Source organism: Coptis chinensis, chromosome 5 (assembly GCF_015680905.1).
Source record: "Coptis chinensis isolate HL-2020 chromosome 5, ASM1568090v1, whole genome shotgun sequence".
Lineage (NCBI taxonomy): Eukaryota > Viridiplantae > Streptophyta > Magnoliopsida > Ranunculales > Ranunculaceae > Coptis > Coptis chinensis.
The window spans coordinates 2,517,026-2,534,583 of NC_141460.1; the positions used below are offsets into that span (position 1 = coordinate 2,517,026).

Consider the following 17,558-nt stretch of genomic DNA (forward strand, 5'->3'; position numbering starts at 1 on the left):
TGAGCCAGTTCAGGCCTTTGGAGAGGGCCAAATGATCTGATTTTTTGTATACAAGAATTTTTTACCCTTCTGAATCCATTGGGATAGATCCCAAGTCATGATTCCAAGCTTTACATATAGTTACAGTAGAACCATATGATTCTTTATGCCATAAAATGATAGCTATTATTCTTTGTTTGTGTTTGGCATATTTTTTTTATCGTACTATGTGGAATATGATTAGTAGAGGTTTTGTTCCTCCTAATATGGAGTTTGTTCAAAAATCAATTGGAAGATATACTCTTTATTTATATTTGTCAGGGCAAAAAGTTAACCCGACACTCCTGATGTAATGGTGCTTCCGAAAGCTTGAAAGAATCCAGGATCAAGTCTCTTAAAATGTAGTTTGGAGGCTGCAGAAGCCTTCGTATATATAGCAATCTCCTGCCTTGGCGGCCAAGAAAGTGATTCTCGGAGATTGCCTTCCTTGATGAATCCTAGTATGATCCTATCTAAAATAGGATCATTCCCCAATATTTCATTCTATCCTTGTGCAAGATCTTATCGGATTGCACTAGGATTTTCTTGCTTCCGCGGATCGGGTTATTGGATCAGACTCATCCGAACAGATTGGATCCATGAACTTGGGCCACCCGGATGGGCCCTAGATATGTTCTGAACTTTGACGGATTAGAAGACCGAATGATCCAAATGTGTTTATTTGGACAGCCACTGGACTGGTCCACTGCTGGTCCCACATCCGGTCCATGGTCCGAGTTAGGGGTGTAATACAGGGCGGGTCGGGTCAACCGCGGGTCAAATAGTGATGGGGCGGGGCAGGGCGGGTTGAAGTGTCATGTCTTAGTACCATCACCCGACTTGTTGGGTCAGCTTACGGGGCGGGTTTTGGGTGGGTCATCCGGGTCGGGTGGAAATTATCATTTTATCCCAATTTCACCTAAAAAAAACTTTCTAATTCTGCAAGTAATATATTTCCAATTCACAATATAGAGAAAAAAATGGAATCAATCAATAAAAAATAAACAAAAATAAAAAAAACTTGAACTTGAACCCAAAACCATATCTGCAAATTTGAAACTTCTTTCTCATGATTTATTTGTAAATTGATTATTTTCCATAGCATGATAAAATGAAGATGAGAGCGAGGATCTATAGTACAAAACAATAAAATATAAACTAAAAGAATTCGAAATTAATACAAGGATGAATGATTCATCTTCTCCAAAATTTGAAAGTTGAATTTGAACTTTTGATATTTGCCCAATGTTCAAACTTGAATATTTGAAATTGATGTTGAACTCATAAGTTTGTGTTCATATCTCCTAAATTTCTACAAAAGTTAAAAGAAAATATAAACAAAATACAAAAATATTAGAGTTAGAGTTTTGAAATTACGCGAGTCAACGGGGTTGGGTCAACGACTTTTGACACGGTGCGGATCGGGCGGCTTGTCGGGTCGGATTTGAGCATAGAACCTACACCCATAGCCCGACCGCGTAAAAATGGTGGCGGAGAAAGGCGGGTCTATTTTTGGGTCGGTGAGGGTTTGGGTGGCGGGTGAAGACCGGGTACCCTACCGGATGATGGGTTAACGGTTTTTTTTTTACACTCCTAGCCCGAGTACACTTTGGACTGGAAATATAATGTAGGGTACACACAACATTGTTGGGAGATGATTATGAGCTTTGCAAGTTTTCGATCCCAATATGTAGAATAAGATAATATTTTTTGGATTGGATTTTTTGGAATAAATTTAAAGAATGTGTATAGACTAATGTTATATCCACCATTGCATATATGTAGAAGATGGATACAGAAAACTTAGTTGCTGACATATGTCAATCCTTGCCCAATCTGAATGTAGTGATGGCCACCAAGACAGTAGTTGTAGACCTTAACCATGGAACTAAACTTGATGGGACAAACTATGATATATGGCATAGGAAAATTTAATATCTCTTGAATGAACAAGAACTCCAGGAACACTTAACCATTTCGATAGCCCAACCTGAAATTGGGACTACAGCTCAAAATTGTCGTGACCTTGAGACTTATCAAGCATGGACCAAAACGGATCGTTGTGCGTGCTACATTATGTTGAGCAGCATGCATGATGATCTAATTGGAGAATATGAGACATTCTCCACAGCTAAGGACATGTAGGATCAACTGAAATTTGCTTTCGGTGGAACATCTACTGCTACACTTAGAAGTCTAGTTTTAAAGTTTGAGATGTTTAGGAAAGATCCCAAGGCAACCATGCCTGAACACCTAAGGGTGTTATCAAGCCTGATTCGCGAGTTAAAGGCTGCTGGAAATGTCCTTACTAATGAGTAGCAAGTCCAGTGATAAGATTTCTCCCTGATTCTTGGATGCATATGAAGCAAATCATGACTCACAATGAGAGTATTAAGATTTTTTTTGATATTTCTCAACATTGTGAGCTTGAGGCGGAGCGCCAAGATGCGAACCGTAATGCTTCTGCCCTAATCGCATCTGGCTAGCACAAGACAAATGGGTCTAAGCGCAAGGGTAATAACAAACCCAAGAAGCAAGGATGGGCTAATAAGTTGGCTCATAAGGCAGGAATAGCCAAGCGCCACAGAGGCAAGCGTGGTGGAAAGAAAGAAAATGATATGACTAAAGTGAAATGCTACAACTGTAAGCAGATGGGACACTTTGCTCATGATTGCACTGAGTCGAAGCAGGTATCCATTTCCCCTGACTCTCATTACATAAGTGTATGTACACATGTTTTAGTTGCTCATTCTCTCCCTGAATGGATTGTAGATCTGAGAGCAACCCGGGCATGTAGCTTCGAGAGCCGAGTAGGGTTTGTAGATTATCGTCGAATTCCAGCAAACACCCAGAGGCTTTATATGGGATATGGCACTAGTGAAGATGCATTAGGAATTGGTACATACCAACTCTCATTACGCACTGGGCGCACTTCTTCTACATGATGTGCTTTATGTTCCTGGAATTCAGCATAATTTGCTTTCTGTTTTAGCATTTCTTTCTTTTGGATATTCTTTTGATTTTAAGGCTGATAGGTTGGATATTAAGTTGGATGGTATTGTTTTTGGACATGGATTCCTTATGAATAATTTCTTTAAAGTTAAATTGAATGATTCTTTTTCTTCATTATCTTACATGGCTAGTGCAAGTAGAAATATTGATTCTGTTACTTGGCATGCTAGATTAGGTCATATAAGACAAGATAGGATGACCAGATTAGCAAAAGAAGACCTATTGGGCCTACTCGCTAAGGTTGACCTACCTATATGTGAACCATGTTTAGCTGGTAAAGCATGTAGAAAGCCTTTTGGAAAGGCAGTAAGAGCTACTCAGCCGCTTGAGCTAATCCACTCAGATATTTGTGGGCCTATGAATGTTAAGGCACGTCATGACGCCTCTTATTTTCTCACTCTTATAGATGATTACTCACGATATGGTTATGTCTATCTGATAGCTCACCGCTATGAAGCTTTGAATTATTTTAAACGCTTTATAGCAGAGGTTGAGACACAGAAAGAGAGGAGCTTAAAAACTCTTCGAACTGACCGAGGACGTGAATACTTATCTAATAAGTTCAAGGAACTATGTGAGAAAAAGGGGATACGCAGACAATTAACTATTCCTTATACTCCGATCCGCAACAAAATGGTGTAGCGGAGAGAAGACATAGAACTCTATTAGATCAATGATGATGCAAAGTAATCTCCCTATATCTTGGGGGGACACACTTTTGAATGCTGCCTACATACTTATGAACTTTGGAAAGGTGAAAAGCCCCGTTTTGAGCATTTGCGCCCATGGGCTTCAGCAGGTTTTGTTCACAACATCTCTCATAAGTATGGGAAACTAGGCCCTAGAGCTAGAAAGTGTATCTCTATAAGGTATTCTGATAGCTCAAAAGGTTATGTTATGTATGGTGAACATCCTGATGGAGGAATGACAGAAATAGAGTCTCGCGATATAGATTTCATTGAGAAATATTTTCCTAGCATGAGTAACGCAAAGAAAGATCTTGACCTTTATGAGATAGAGGAGTATGAAAACATCCTACCATCTTCAAGTGAGGGTGGGGAATTAATTTCTCATCCTGTAATCAATGAAGATAGTGGGAGTGGTTTTCAACCTAGTGGGAGTGTACCAGACAGTGGGAGTGTACCACTAGATCCTCCACAAGATCCTCAAGTGTGTAGGAGTAAACGTGGAAATATTCCCCTTTGTCATTTCGAGATTGAAGGGGATATTTTTATGTGTACTCCATTAGATGAGGAAGAATCTACTTCTTTCAAAGAAGCAATTTCTTCTCCTACTAGAGACAAGTGGATGGTTGCTATGCAAGATGAGATGAGCTCAATGGGGAAAAATGAGGTCTGGAAGTTAGTTGATCTTTCACCTGGGCGTAAAACTGTTGAAAATAAATGAATTTTTAAAGTTAAACGCAAGGCAGATGGTTCAATTGACAAGCATAAAGCACGCCTTGTGGCGAAAGGCTATACCCAACAACAGGGTATAGACTATGAAGAGACATTCTCCCCTATGGTGAGATTCACTTCAATTCGCCTCATTCTAACTATTGTCACACAACAGGATTTAAAACTTTTTCAAATGGATGTTAAGACTGCATTTCTCAATGGAGAATTAAAGGAAGAGATCTATATGGCTCAACCAATTGGTTTTGAGGTCCAGGGACAAGAGCACAAAGTTTGCCGCCTAAAACGTTCTATATATGGCCTTAAACAGTCGTCTAGGCCATGGTATCTTAGATTTCACAATTCAATTACCTCAATTGGTTTTGAGATGATTGAAGAAGATCATCTAGTACACACTAAACGATCGAAAAGAGTTTTTTCTTATCCTTTTCGTTGTATGTTGATGACATTCTTTTAGCTGGGAATGATATGGATTCCAATGTTGCCACTAAGAAGTGGTTGTCCTCCAATTTTGATATGAAGGATATGGGTGAAGCAGACTATGTGTTAGGAGTTAAGATCACGAGAGATCGCAAAAAGAAATGTCTTGGTTTATCTCAGGAGACTTACATTAGAAAGATTCTTGAGCGTATCCGTATGCAAAACTCCAAACCAATAGACACCCCTTTGGAAAAAGGATGTGACTTAAACCTTGATCAGTGTCCCAAAACTAATGAAGAAAAGAATCAAATGTCCAATGTGCCATATACGGCTGCAATTGGTAGTCTGATGTATGACATGATGTGTACTCGACCAAATATCGCCTTTGCAAATGGTTAGTCAGTCGTTATCAGAGTAATCCTGGTCCAGCTCATTGGAAAGCTGTGAAAAGGATACTTAGATATCTATAAGGGATTGCTGATTTTATCCTAAGTTACCATGGTGGAGACTTGAAACTGAAAGGTTACACTGATGCAGACTGGGCTGGTGATAAAGATGAGCGCAAGTCCACTTCGGGTTATGCTTTTGTGCTCGGAGGTGGAATTATTACTTGGTGTAGCTAGAAGCAAAAATGTGTTGCTTTGTCTACAATGGAGTCAGAGTATGTTGCTTGCTCAGTTGCAGTCCAAGAAGCTATTTGGCTAAGGAAATTCTTGATACACTTAGATATCACAGCTTATGGAGAGAATGAAGTATTACTTTAAAGTGATAGTACTGCAGCTCTAGCATTTGCAAAGGATCCTAAGTATCATGGGAAGGCCAAACACATAGAGACTCATTTTCACTACATTCGAGATAAGGTTGCAACAGGGGAAGTGGTCTTGAATCATATCTCCACACTTAACATGTTGGCTGATCCCATGACTAAACCTATTGCACGAGATGCGTTTAAATATCATGTTAGGAGTATGGGACTTCGTAGGATTTGATATGTTTGGACATCTTTTATGTAATTGACATTGTTTTTGATATATTTCATTAATTTAGATTTTTTTGGAATATTCTTTTAATTACACATTCTTGATTTGTTTTTGTCACCGGGCTTGAATCGACCTACTCACATGGGTGATTCACCTTGGCGCTTGGAGAGCGAGCAAGATGAGACATCTATATTCTTAGCGCTAGAAGAGCGAAAAGAATATATATATTTTTTTAAATTCTTGAATGTCGCCTTAGTTGAACTAAGATGAGACCTTATAAAACAAAGGTCGAACATAAAATTTGTCCACAATGTTATGTAGCCTGTAGTTAAGCCGAATATGAGTGTTTTTCTTTACAGGAGCTAGAGAGTAACTGGGATAAAACTCAAGTTAGGCGCTTGTTTAGTGACTAGACTAAAATTTGTATGGTGTTACAGTTTAGCAAGTGACATACCCATTTTAATGGGATAACACCATAGCATACATAACATATTGTATGTGCTTTGTCGACCAATAGTGAGAACAATGAATGAATCCCTTCTTCATTGTTATGTGAGCCACTGGGATAATTAAAACATTTTCCCATTGCATGCCTTTCTTAACCTAAGGTTATGTCATGAAGAGAATATTTGGTGACGCTACTTTAGTGTGCTTCCTAAGTACGACGAGATTTACCGTATTACGGGGCATTTCTAGGAAAGCGACTGAATATAGTTGAAATGGCATGAATGTTTAGGGAAGACTTTTTGATATTACATCTATTTTGTGACTCATAGCGGGCCCATAACTATATTTTAATATGTCATGAGTACAAAACAAGGATGGGATGTAGCACTGCTTTATACGAGGGATTAAGAGTGCTAATTCCAGTGTAATTAACAATGTCTAAGGCATATAGGAGATGCTTCTGGGTGATGCATTTTTATTAGTTGGGTGAAAACTTAATAATATCACTCCTGTTGCTCTTTGTTTTTCTCGTGAGGTCGCACACCTTATTCCCTGTATGCAAAGATGAATAAAAGAGATTGAGATTTGCCCTATGTGGGTGAGTGGGAGATGTAAGTTGGTTGGACCACTTAGGTCCGCCCACATTGATCAAGGATCCATCCCCAGTATAAGCTACTCCCTGGATCTTAGGATTGTAGTCCTATTAGATAGAATATAATCTATCCAGAATCTCTTGTTACGTAAGAGTAGGGTTAGCTGTTTGCTTGGTTGGTTTTATATACCTTACGTAGGTATTAAAAACACAAGAGGTAGAAGAAAAAGAAATACTTTCTCTTTTTTTCTCAATTCACAAAGAAGTGGGGCTTAAAGTGTGGATACAAAGGGGATTGATTCTAGTAACAATCCTTCTCTAGAGACAAGGCTAGTAACAACTCTCAAAGGTTATCATTCTTTGACTTTAGGATTCTTTCGCTGGACAAAAGGTATGTTTTATAACTCGGATAGCATGTTAATGTATTACTTACACTCTCAACTTCTGAAAGCTTAGTTAATATGAAAGTGGTGTGTTCCAGACTCATTCCAATCTGAACTTCCTCAAGTTTATCAATAGTAGGAAGGTCATTTTGTTTCTCATCTGAAATGGATGTGGATCCATACTATAATTGTTATTTCTGTAGAATGTTCTTAATGACACTATTGGCATGAACTATGAAAGGTTTGTAGTCATCTAGTGCTTTGTCATGACATCTGTGAGATTCCATCTGATCACTTCATATTTTATAGATTCCTTGCACTGCATGGAAACTTTAGTGCCTGTTGGACAGTAGATATAACTACCTGCATCTAATGGATCCAATCTCTGCCCAGAATTATATTATATGGAGAGTGACAATTCATGAGCAAAAAATTGATTTCAACCCACTTATTTCCAACTGTTACTGGTAGACGTACAACTCCTATCAGAATAGTTGTTGTTCCATTGAACCCAACAATAGGGCTTTCTTTCGGAATGATAAGCTCCTGTGGCAACTTCATTTCTACATAAGCTCTAGAAAATAAAACACTTACAGAGCTTCCAGTATCTAGCATAATTTTTTAAACCCTCCACATTCCAATGAATGTTGATATCATAACAACATCACAATATGGTTGAAATACTCCATATAAGTCACAATCACTGAATGATAAGGGATCAGGTCCATATGTTTCTGCATTGTCACCTTTAAGAAAATCAATTCCGTTGACTTTGTTCCAATCCATTAGAAAATTGAATTTTTGTTTTTTCTCAAACTTCCACTGATTATTTGAAATAGAGTCAATACAGGCATGTCCAGCCCTGATGACCATATGTGAATTGTGTATGGGTAAGCATTTCAAAAAGTATTGATTGAGGTTCACCATAAAATGTTTGGAGCTTGAATGGTTGGGAGTTTTAGAAGGAAGGAAGGTAGATTCTTTTAGTTTTAGAACTTGTATTGGTTAACTCTATTGTATGGAATAAGCTTGAAAAGACTAAGTTGTTTAAATGGTTGGAAACATGATAAAACGCTCTTTACACACGTTTATTGATTTCAGTTTCTTATTTCTTAAGTCCGAGGTCCGCAGTCCAAAGACCCAAGTCCAAAGTCTAAAGTCCAACGTCCGTATAGTCGTCCGTTTTAGTCAAGTTACCTTACTCACGTGGGTTTGGTAGGATAGGTCGAGTAAGGGATCGTCCAAACCTTAGGGCTCGGATAGGTTCACAACCGGAATTACAACTTTTGGTGAGTAGGATTTTTAGGTTTCTTTTTAGTTGGTTTTAATTAATTTAACGGTAATGCAAATAATATAAATTACTACGCCGATTATATGTAGGTAAACAAAGATGGAGAAACAGGGAGAGAGTTAGTCATACTCATGCGAGAATCATTTTTCAACAGTTTATATTACCACGTCACTACATCTCTAATTCGACTCGTTTTCGGAGACGACGTCGAGTATTGATCCCTAGTGCATGCCCACATCTCTAGGTCGCATTTCACTAGCATAAGGAGTTTCAATAATATCTCATCTCTGGTATATTATTTCAGCTCCTGGCTCGATTTCACATCAGCTAGACGAATTGGAGAGTCATCGACACTGCAGAGTTAGGCGACATTTTTTGGTCGAAAGTCGCGAGACTGTTCTGGAGCATCAGCAGTCCAACTTTGTACATTCTCAGTCATTTTGGGACCGGATGTCAAATCGAAGCCTAATTCCTGAGTAGTGACTCTAGAATATTAAAGAGTCAATCCGGATTTTTACACGAGCAGCATAACCCTCCCCCTGAGGGGGGGTATTAGCTCATGGTCATAGAAGGAATAAATAAACTTCTTTGTATACATTAAGTAAATAAATGCGGGGGCAGAATTAAACTAGAAAAGAAATGATCATTATTAAGGGTAAAAATAACTTACGATATTTAAAGCTCTTGGAATTGAAATGACAGAATGAAAGTACTGAAGAAATAAACTAACTAGGCGGAAGCTAAAGCATGAAAATGCTGAAGGCCGATATACGAAGGCCACCCCCTCATATATATAGGTTGATACAGGAAGGCTATCCGTGAATGTTTTAATTTAGATTTGGCTTTATGCTAATTGAATGGTTCGAAACAAAGTTTTGTTTTAACTGTTTTAATTTTTGTCTTTTTGCTTTTTTTAAGTTTCGTCTTGTAGCTCATTTCAATTCAAACCACCTGGTTTGAATTGGTGCGATGGTCTCTCTTGCCGGTGGTACCAAATTGAAACCATTCTTTGCCACCTGCCTATCTTGACTTCGTCATGTCTTACGGGCCGCAGAGTGGGTCCACTTAGTGTCTAGTGGCGGCCGATTTTGGAGTTTTTACGACTTTTTGTCCTTCTTGCGAGTTAAAGTTCGCCGCCGGGTCGCTATGATGACTTCACTAGCCAACGTCGGCATCTAGATTTATCCGATTTGAGCTTGGAAGTTTGTCTTTGCTTCTTTATATGTGGACCCGCTACGACCGGTTTTGTTCTTTTGAAACTTCGGCTCTAGTCGGGGCTTTGTTGGGCTTCACGGGGGTTGAGTGGGAAACTTCAAATATTCCCGTATTCCCGTACTTTGATGCATGTTTTATCACTATATTTATTTTAATTGCGGAAACCTGCAAAAGTACGAAAATATAATTATTACATGATTATTAAACACATAATCGACCAAAATGCTATGTCTCTCGGGGTTTAATATTACAGTTTTGGGTGCTTATCAAAACACAAACTTGAAATTAATGAAATGATTAATTGAAAGAAAGAACAACAAAGAAAGAAATGATTGATTGAATGATGAACAAAATGTAAACAACTTGATTGAAAATGAAGAACAAAAAGTAAATGACTTGAATGAAAAATGACTAGAAAATAAATCCTACATGACACTAGAATAAACACAAACTTGAAATAAATTAAATGATTAGTTGAAAGAAAGAACAACAAAGAAAGAAATGATTGATTGAATGATGAACAAAAAGTAAACAACTTGATTGAAAATGAAGAACAAAAAGTAAATGACTTGAATGAAAAATGACTAGAAAATAAATCCTACATAACACTAGAATAAATCTAGGTGCATTCTCTCTCCCTAACTTTTGGTTCTTATACCCCTACTTTTACAAAAGACTGATTTGCCCTCCTCCTCTATAATCAAGACACCTCTCATGTTGCTTTATACTTTTGCTTTTGCTTTTGCTTTTTCTTTTCTTCTTGATCAAGCTAGGCTTAGAGAAAGCCTTCTTTTGTATCAATGACATCTATCTCTGGTATTTTGAATTAAGGACTTGACTTCCAGCTCTTTAGTTCTAAGTCCTTGACTTTTGACCTTTGACTTTGACTTTTTCAGCACTTTTACATAGCACCTCCGAGTCTTCATAATAAGTGTAAATAAGGATCATTTTGGTGCTAAGACACAACTTTTAAGTAGATAAGTGGTCTGAATTGCTCTGTAACCTAAAAAAGGCAATAAAAGCTATGACTTGTCTTTTCATTATGCATACAAAGGGTTGTAATGCAGTAATGTAAGGGTAATAAAACATACATTTGGGAGCTAATCAATATATTTGGAAAACTTCACTTGTGCTACTTTCTATATGAATTCATCCAACTTCTTATCATCAACTAAGCGCTGAATCGCACTTCGAAGTATTCTGTAATCGCCTGTAATGTGACCAAAATCATCATAAAATTTGCATCTTTTTGATTTATCTCTGATGTTGGTTGTATCCTCATATAAGGGACTTGGCTTATAAAGAAGATTTCACCCTTTTATTCTTTCATAAACTTCAAAAAATTTCATGGATAAAGGTGTGAAAATCTTTTCTTATTTTTCCTGGTTAGGTTTGGAGTTCTGTCCGGAATGGAAGTTGTTCTTTGTGTTTCTATCCTGATTTTTATTATTGTCGTCATTTTGTCCGGACTCTTTTTTGTTCTTCTGGATATTTTCTTCTCGAAGCTGCCTAGCTTTGATATCATCCTCAACTCGTGCAAACTCTTCATCGCGATCAAACAATTCGGACTTAGAGAAAGGCGGCTGTCTAGTGAGCGAATTGTAAAGATTGCTACGATCATATCCTATGGCATCTTTGAAAGCTTGGATAATAAACTTGGTAGATGGAGGATCAGTAACATTGAGTAAAATTTCAAACATTTTTCTGAAAATATCTGATAGTTCTCCAGAATTTTTTGTGAGATTAAATAAGGCAGCGGAATCCTGTTTAACCTCGCAATTATATTATTAGTGATCAACAAACTTTTTAGCTGATTCTGGGAAGTTTCTAATTGATATGGAAGTAAGAGAGTTAAACCATACTAAAGCATCACTTTTGAGAGTGGCTGGAAACAACTTACAGAGCAATGCATCATCATTTTCTATAGCCATTTGGGACCTATAGTAAAATAGATGAGTGTATGGATCTCCATTCTCTTCATCATACATTTCGAAGTCTAGCTTCTTGAAGTTCCTAGAGCGTCGATAGTTATGAATGTAATCTAAAAATGGATAGTGCTAGAAACTCATTACTGCTAAGTCTCTGATTTGGTCATTGCGAGTACTTTTTCCTCTGATTGCTCTTGCTACAATATCTCCTATAGTCCTTCGATTGAGGCTAGCATTATATTCTTCCTGGAAGTTATGTTGGAGTGAATGGTCACACCGATCATATCGGTGAACATATGGGGGTGGAGTCAAAACTCAATGTTGATGACCACGTGGATCAAAATTTATCCATCTGGAATCACGGGATAGGGAGTTTTCAGGAGTCCGGACTTCATGTACGAAACCTGTCTTTCTGGTTGAATGATGAGATTCCGAGCCTAGTCTATCCCATACATTGGATCATGCTGAAGGAACTGGTTCTCGCTCATCATCAGTAGCATTGGGAGTCTTTCTTGGTGCTGATAAATGTTGTTCAGAACCATCTAGAGAGGGAATCCTAGGCCTTCTCCCCCTAGTATTCTAGAGTCTTTCATTCTCTTCAATAAGCCTCAGTATGTTTGCTTGGAGTTCATCCTGATTGTGTTGAACTTGTCGTGGATGTTATGAAGATTCCGGAACGTCCTGGACAATATTTTGTGGGATATTATTAGCATGTGTTGCATTGACAGGACTCATTCTGCGCTGAGTAGATTGTTGGGGGACTACAAGATGTTGTTGGCCATTTTGGCCATTGGTGTGTGCTCTGGCCATTGGTGTGGATTTGAAAAACACAGACGGTGCCAAATGTTTGGACTAGAAATTCCCAAACACGATTAGGATTGTGAGTAGTGAATGGATTGATGGAGAAGGTGAGACTGAACCTTTGATGGCTGCCTACGTACCCAAGTCTAGAAAACAGGGATCAAATCTCAGCAGTATTACTTGCGTAGTTTTGAAAGTGAGAGCAGACAGCTCTTATGGGAAATATCCGGATTCCACTTTAACCCCAAACCTCAAAAGATTTGGTTAATGTTTATCTCCTGACAGAGATATTTTTTCCTCTTTATCTGTCATTTGTTGACCAGAACATGTATGTTTAATTAAATCTGTGTTAGATGCACCTGTAAACATATGGATATGGACCAAGTTTAGAATTATGTTGGGTTGGATCTAGAATCATGTTGGGCCGGATCTAGAAAGGTGTTGGGTTGAATCTGGAATGTTGGGCCAGATCTAGAGTGTTGGGTTGGAGTCTAGAAAGGTATTGGGCTGGAGTCCAAAAAGGTGTTGGGTTGAATTCGGAAAAGTATTGGACCGGACAGAGTCTGAAAAGATGTTGGGGCGGAGTCCAAATCTAGGAACACACCAACAGTGGGGCCAGACAGTAAGGTCACCCTAGGATTTTAACTTGAAACCTAGGCCCATGTTTAAAGTAATAAATTGCGGGCTAACAAATCTTTCCTAATCAGCTCAAACCAAAGATTGCAGCAGAACGAACAATTCATACAAAACTTTTACTATTTTATACCCAATCACTATTAAATTTCTCATATGCTATATGTTAGAGGTGGATGATAGTTTGAGAGTTGGGACCGAACTACTTTTTGTCTTTTTCCCTTGTCCTCTTTGTTGCCGCATAAATCATACATGCACAAGTACTCCAACGGTCTCTCCAACTAAAGCATTGTCCACGCTGTTTATAAAGTAATAGAGATCAAGGAATATCGATATCGGTGTACCCAAAAACTAATATATATCGGATATATCCATTTTTGTTGTGACTAGTCCAAACTATTTAAAATATCAAAAATATCGGATATATCAAAAATATCAAAAATATATCAGAAATATATTGAAAACATCGGATTTATATTAAAAAATGGTCAAAAAGTCAAATGATATATATCGTAAATATTGGATATATCGATTATCTCGGCGATATAAAATTTTAGATCGGAAATATTGATGTCGGTGGAAAAAAAAGTTATCTAGTCGGTAGATATATATCGGAAATATCGATGTTGGTGTATCAAAATACTGATATATATTGGCTATATATCAAATATATCAGCAATATTTTGATCCATGGTAGAGATAAACCCAAAGGCCAAACAGGGAAACCGAGCAGGATTGACCAGTATGGGCTCGGATATCTTTTGACTCCACGTACCTCATGGTTAAGACTCCACCTCATGGTTTAGGCATATGCCACGACGTCACTAACAATACACGTACACATAAGCTTGTCGTTGCTTAATTTTACGGCGAGTCTCATTTGAAATGAAATCGAAAGTTTGCTGCATTTTTAGGCGCAATTGAAAAGCTAGTAGCTTGTATTTTTGCATGACTTTTTATAGTTTGTTTTACTTCTGCGCACTCCAGACAAATAAGTTCATTGTACTTTTGGGGCTTTATCTCTTAAAAAGGGTCCCTTAAATAAAAAATTGTCAGTTTGTTGCAAAAGATAATTTTTGGTCCAACTTAAAAAAATAATTAACTTATGCAACGCCCCGCCCGTTCATATAGTGATATAGGTGATAGGTGATTCCATGGGCACTCATCAAATTGGATTGGGCAACTCCTAAAAAAAAGAAATTTTACAAGTTGGCCATCAAAGCCTAGGCCTAGCAACCAATTTAACCGGTCTCGCCAAAACGAACCCTCCGGGCCGTTTTTGTATACACTCAAACGATTTTGCCATATCATTTTCGTATACACTCAAACGATATGGCCACGTCGTTTTGGTATACACTCAAACAATATGGCCAAGTCGTTTGAGTGTACTCAAACGATATAGTCACGTCGTTTGAGTGTTAGTTTGAGTAACACTCAAACGATATAGCCAAGTCGTTTGCGTATACACTTCAAACGATATGGCCACGTCGTTTTGATATACACTCAAACGATATGGCCAAGTCGTTTGAGTATATACTAAAACGATATTGATACGTCGTTTTTGTATGCACTCAAACGACTTGTCCATATCTTTTAAGTATACACTCAAACGATATGGTCACGTCATTTGAGTGTTAGTTTGAGTAACACTCAAACGATATGGCCACGTCGTTTGAGTATACACTCAAACGATATTCCCACGTCGTTTGAGTGTAAATGACTTGACCACATCGTTTGTGTGTGCATTTTAGATTTGGCTAATCATTTGGTATTACATGCAAGCGGTATGGCTGGGTCGTTTAGGACTTCTATGGGGCGATATGGTGAAGTCGTTTGGACATAAACACCAATTACACTTTTCTTATACATAAACACCAATACTTTTCTTATAATACAAAATAATTATTCGATCATAAGTGTATAATAATTTATTTAAACAATTATGTGCAAAATTGAATTAGTAATGATCAATTATCAACACATCCCAATTGAATTAGGAAAATTGAAATCCGATTTAAAAAATTGGGTTAGGAACAACACAATTAGTTACACTAACACAATTACATGCACTCTGCACTCTTTATCTATTATGACATAGTATCTATATAACTAAGTAAAAATATGTAATCAAACATGCTAAAATCTAAAATAATAATTTGTTTTATATTTAAACTTGTTATTATTATTATTTTTTTCAATTGTGAATCATAAACTAGTTTGGGGTTCAGGGTTCAGGGTTCAGGGTTCAAGGTTTAGAAATTTCGTACCAACATATTTCACTTAATTATTCGAAATAATAATTTGTTTTATATCTAAACTTGTTATTTTTTATTTTATTTTTAAAATTGTGAATCATAAACTAGTTTGGGGGTTTGGGGTTTAGGTTTTAGGGTTCAGGGTTTACAAATTTTGTACCAACATATTTTATTTAATTATTCAAAATAATAATTTGTTTTATATCTAAACTTATTATTTTTTATTTTCTTTTTCAAATTTTGAATCATAAACTAGTTTGGGGGTTTAGGGTTCAGGGTTTACAAATTTCGTACAGAAATAAAAAAATTTTAATTTCAAACATATTTCACTCAATTATCCAAATCTAAAATAATAATTTGTTTTATATCTAAACTTGTTATTTTCCATTTTTTTTATTCAATTATGAATAATAAACTAGTTTGAGATTTAGGGTTTAGGGTTTAGGGTTTACAAACATATTTCACTCAATTATTCGAAATATATCAAAATTTCAAATATATATATAGAATACTCCTTACTCCTCCTTGCTCATTTTTTTCATCAAAATCCTTACTCCTTACATGGAATACTCAAGTTTATCTACATACTCAAGTTTCTCTACATATTAGAATACTCAGGTTTCTCTAAATGGAACATGAAGATGAAGAAGAAGCATTTGAGGTAATGTTTGAGGTGCAACAACAAATTAGAGAAGGAGAAAATAGAAGATATGTTGAAAGTGAAGAAGTTGAACAAAATGTTGAAGGTGAAGGTGAAGAATTTGAAGATGCGACTAGTCGAGCAAATGAGATGCTGAGAAATCGTCGATGACAAAGTGTAAACCTAAATAATAAGGTAACACTTGATTAGAATGAATACAAAATACTTGATTCATTGAATGAATGAATGAATGCAAAACCCGAGCCCAAACGACATGGCTGGGTCGTTTGGGGATACTATGGAACGACATGGGTATGGCTAGGTCGTTTGGGAACACTATAGAAAGACATGGCTGGGTCGTTTGAGGACACTATAGAAGTACATGGCTGGGTCGTTTGGGGACGCTATAAAACTACATGGCTGGGTCGTTTGGACCATCTATGAAACTACATGGTTGGGTCGTTTGGACTAAATTCAGTTAGAAGTTCATTTTTTTTTTGTGACTTTGAAACTAAATGCAAATTGTTTGAGACTCTTGTTTTATTCTTCTATATGTAGGATTCTTTGCCGCTATCCGGGAACCGATCCTCTGCAAACTCGAATGATGTGGATTGTCAACCGATTTTAAGTGATACAACATAAATTTTTACTATGGAAGAGGTATGATTGAGTGGGCATTGATTTTATTTTATTTTTAATTTTCTAAATGTAATTTTATTAGTGTATTAATAATAGTTGTTGTTTTTTTATGTATTTAGGTCTTTCATACACGTAATGAGGAAATCGGTTGGGCAACCGCTAGAGGAAAACAAGTTAATGTTGTTGTGGTTATTGAAAAGTTGGAGTGTGCCAAGGGAAACTGAGTAGCAAGATTGAATTTGGCTTGCGAGTGATCGGGTGTGTGTCGGTCACACAAGAAGGAAGGCGAAGGGAGGGCTAATAAGAGAAGGTCGGGAACCAAGAAATCGGGATGTCCATTTAAGTTAAAAGGTGTTTTCCAACGCGGCACTATTGATAGTTGGAAAATAGAAGTTAGAAATGGTATTCACAACCATGTATTGGCGAAGACCCTTGAAGGACATGCATTTGCTACTCGTCTGACCGTTCCAGAGTTCGAATACTTATCAGAGATGAGTAAGTGTGGAATAAAGCCTAAACAAATTTTGGATTCCATCAAAAATAGGTATCATGAAAACATATCTAGTATATCCCAAGTCTACACTGCAAGACAGAAGGTGAGGAAATTGGATATGAACGGTCTCACACAATTGTAGAGATTGCGTGAGTTGTTAACAAAAAAATATTATTTTGAGGAGTTGAGACAGGATGAGAATACTGAGGAGATAACGGGGTTGTTATGGGCACATCCAGAAGGTGTTAAGTTGGCTCGGACTTTTCCAACAATTTTCATGTTAAACGCTACCTACAAAACTAACAGGTATCGGTGGTCTTTCGTATAGTTTGTTCAGGTGAGTTCAACGTGGAAGTCTTTCACCATGTGTCAGGTGGTGCTTCATTCAGAAACAAC

General features: G+C 37.2%; 1 pseudogene; it reads left to right on the forward strand.

The window, feature by feature from the left end:
• Nucleotides 1-1,866: 1,866 nt before the first annotated feature.
• LOC147496260 (uncharacterized) lies at nucleotides 1,867-2,544 on the forward strand (annotated as a pseudogene).
• The last annotated feature ends 15,014 nt before the right edge of the window (nucleotides 2,545-17,558 follow it).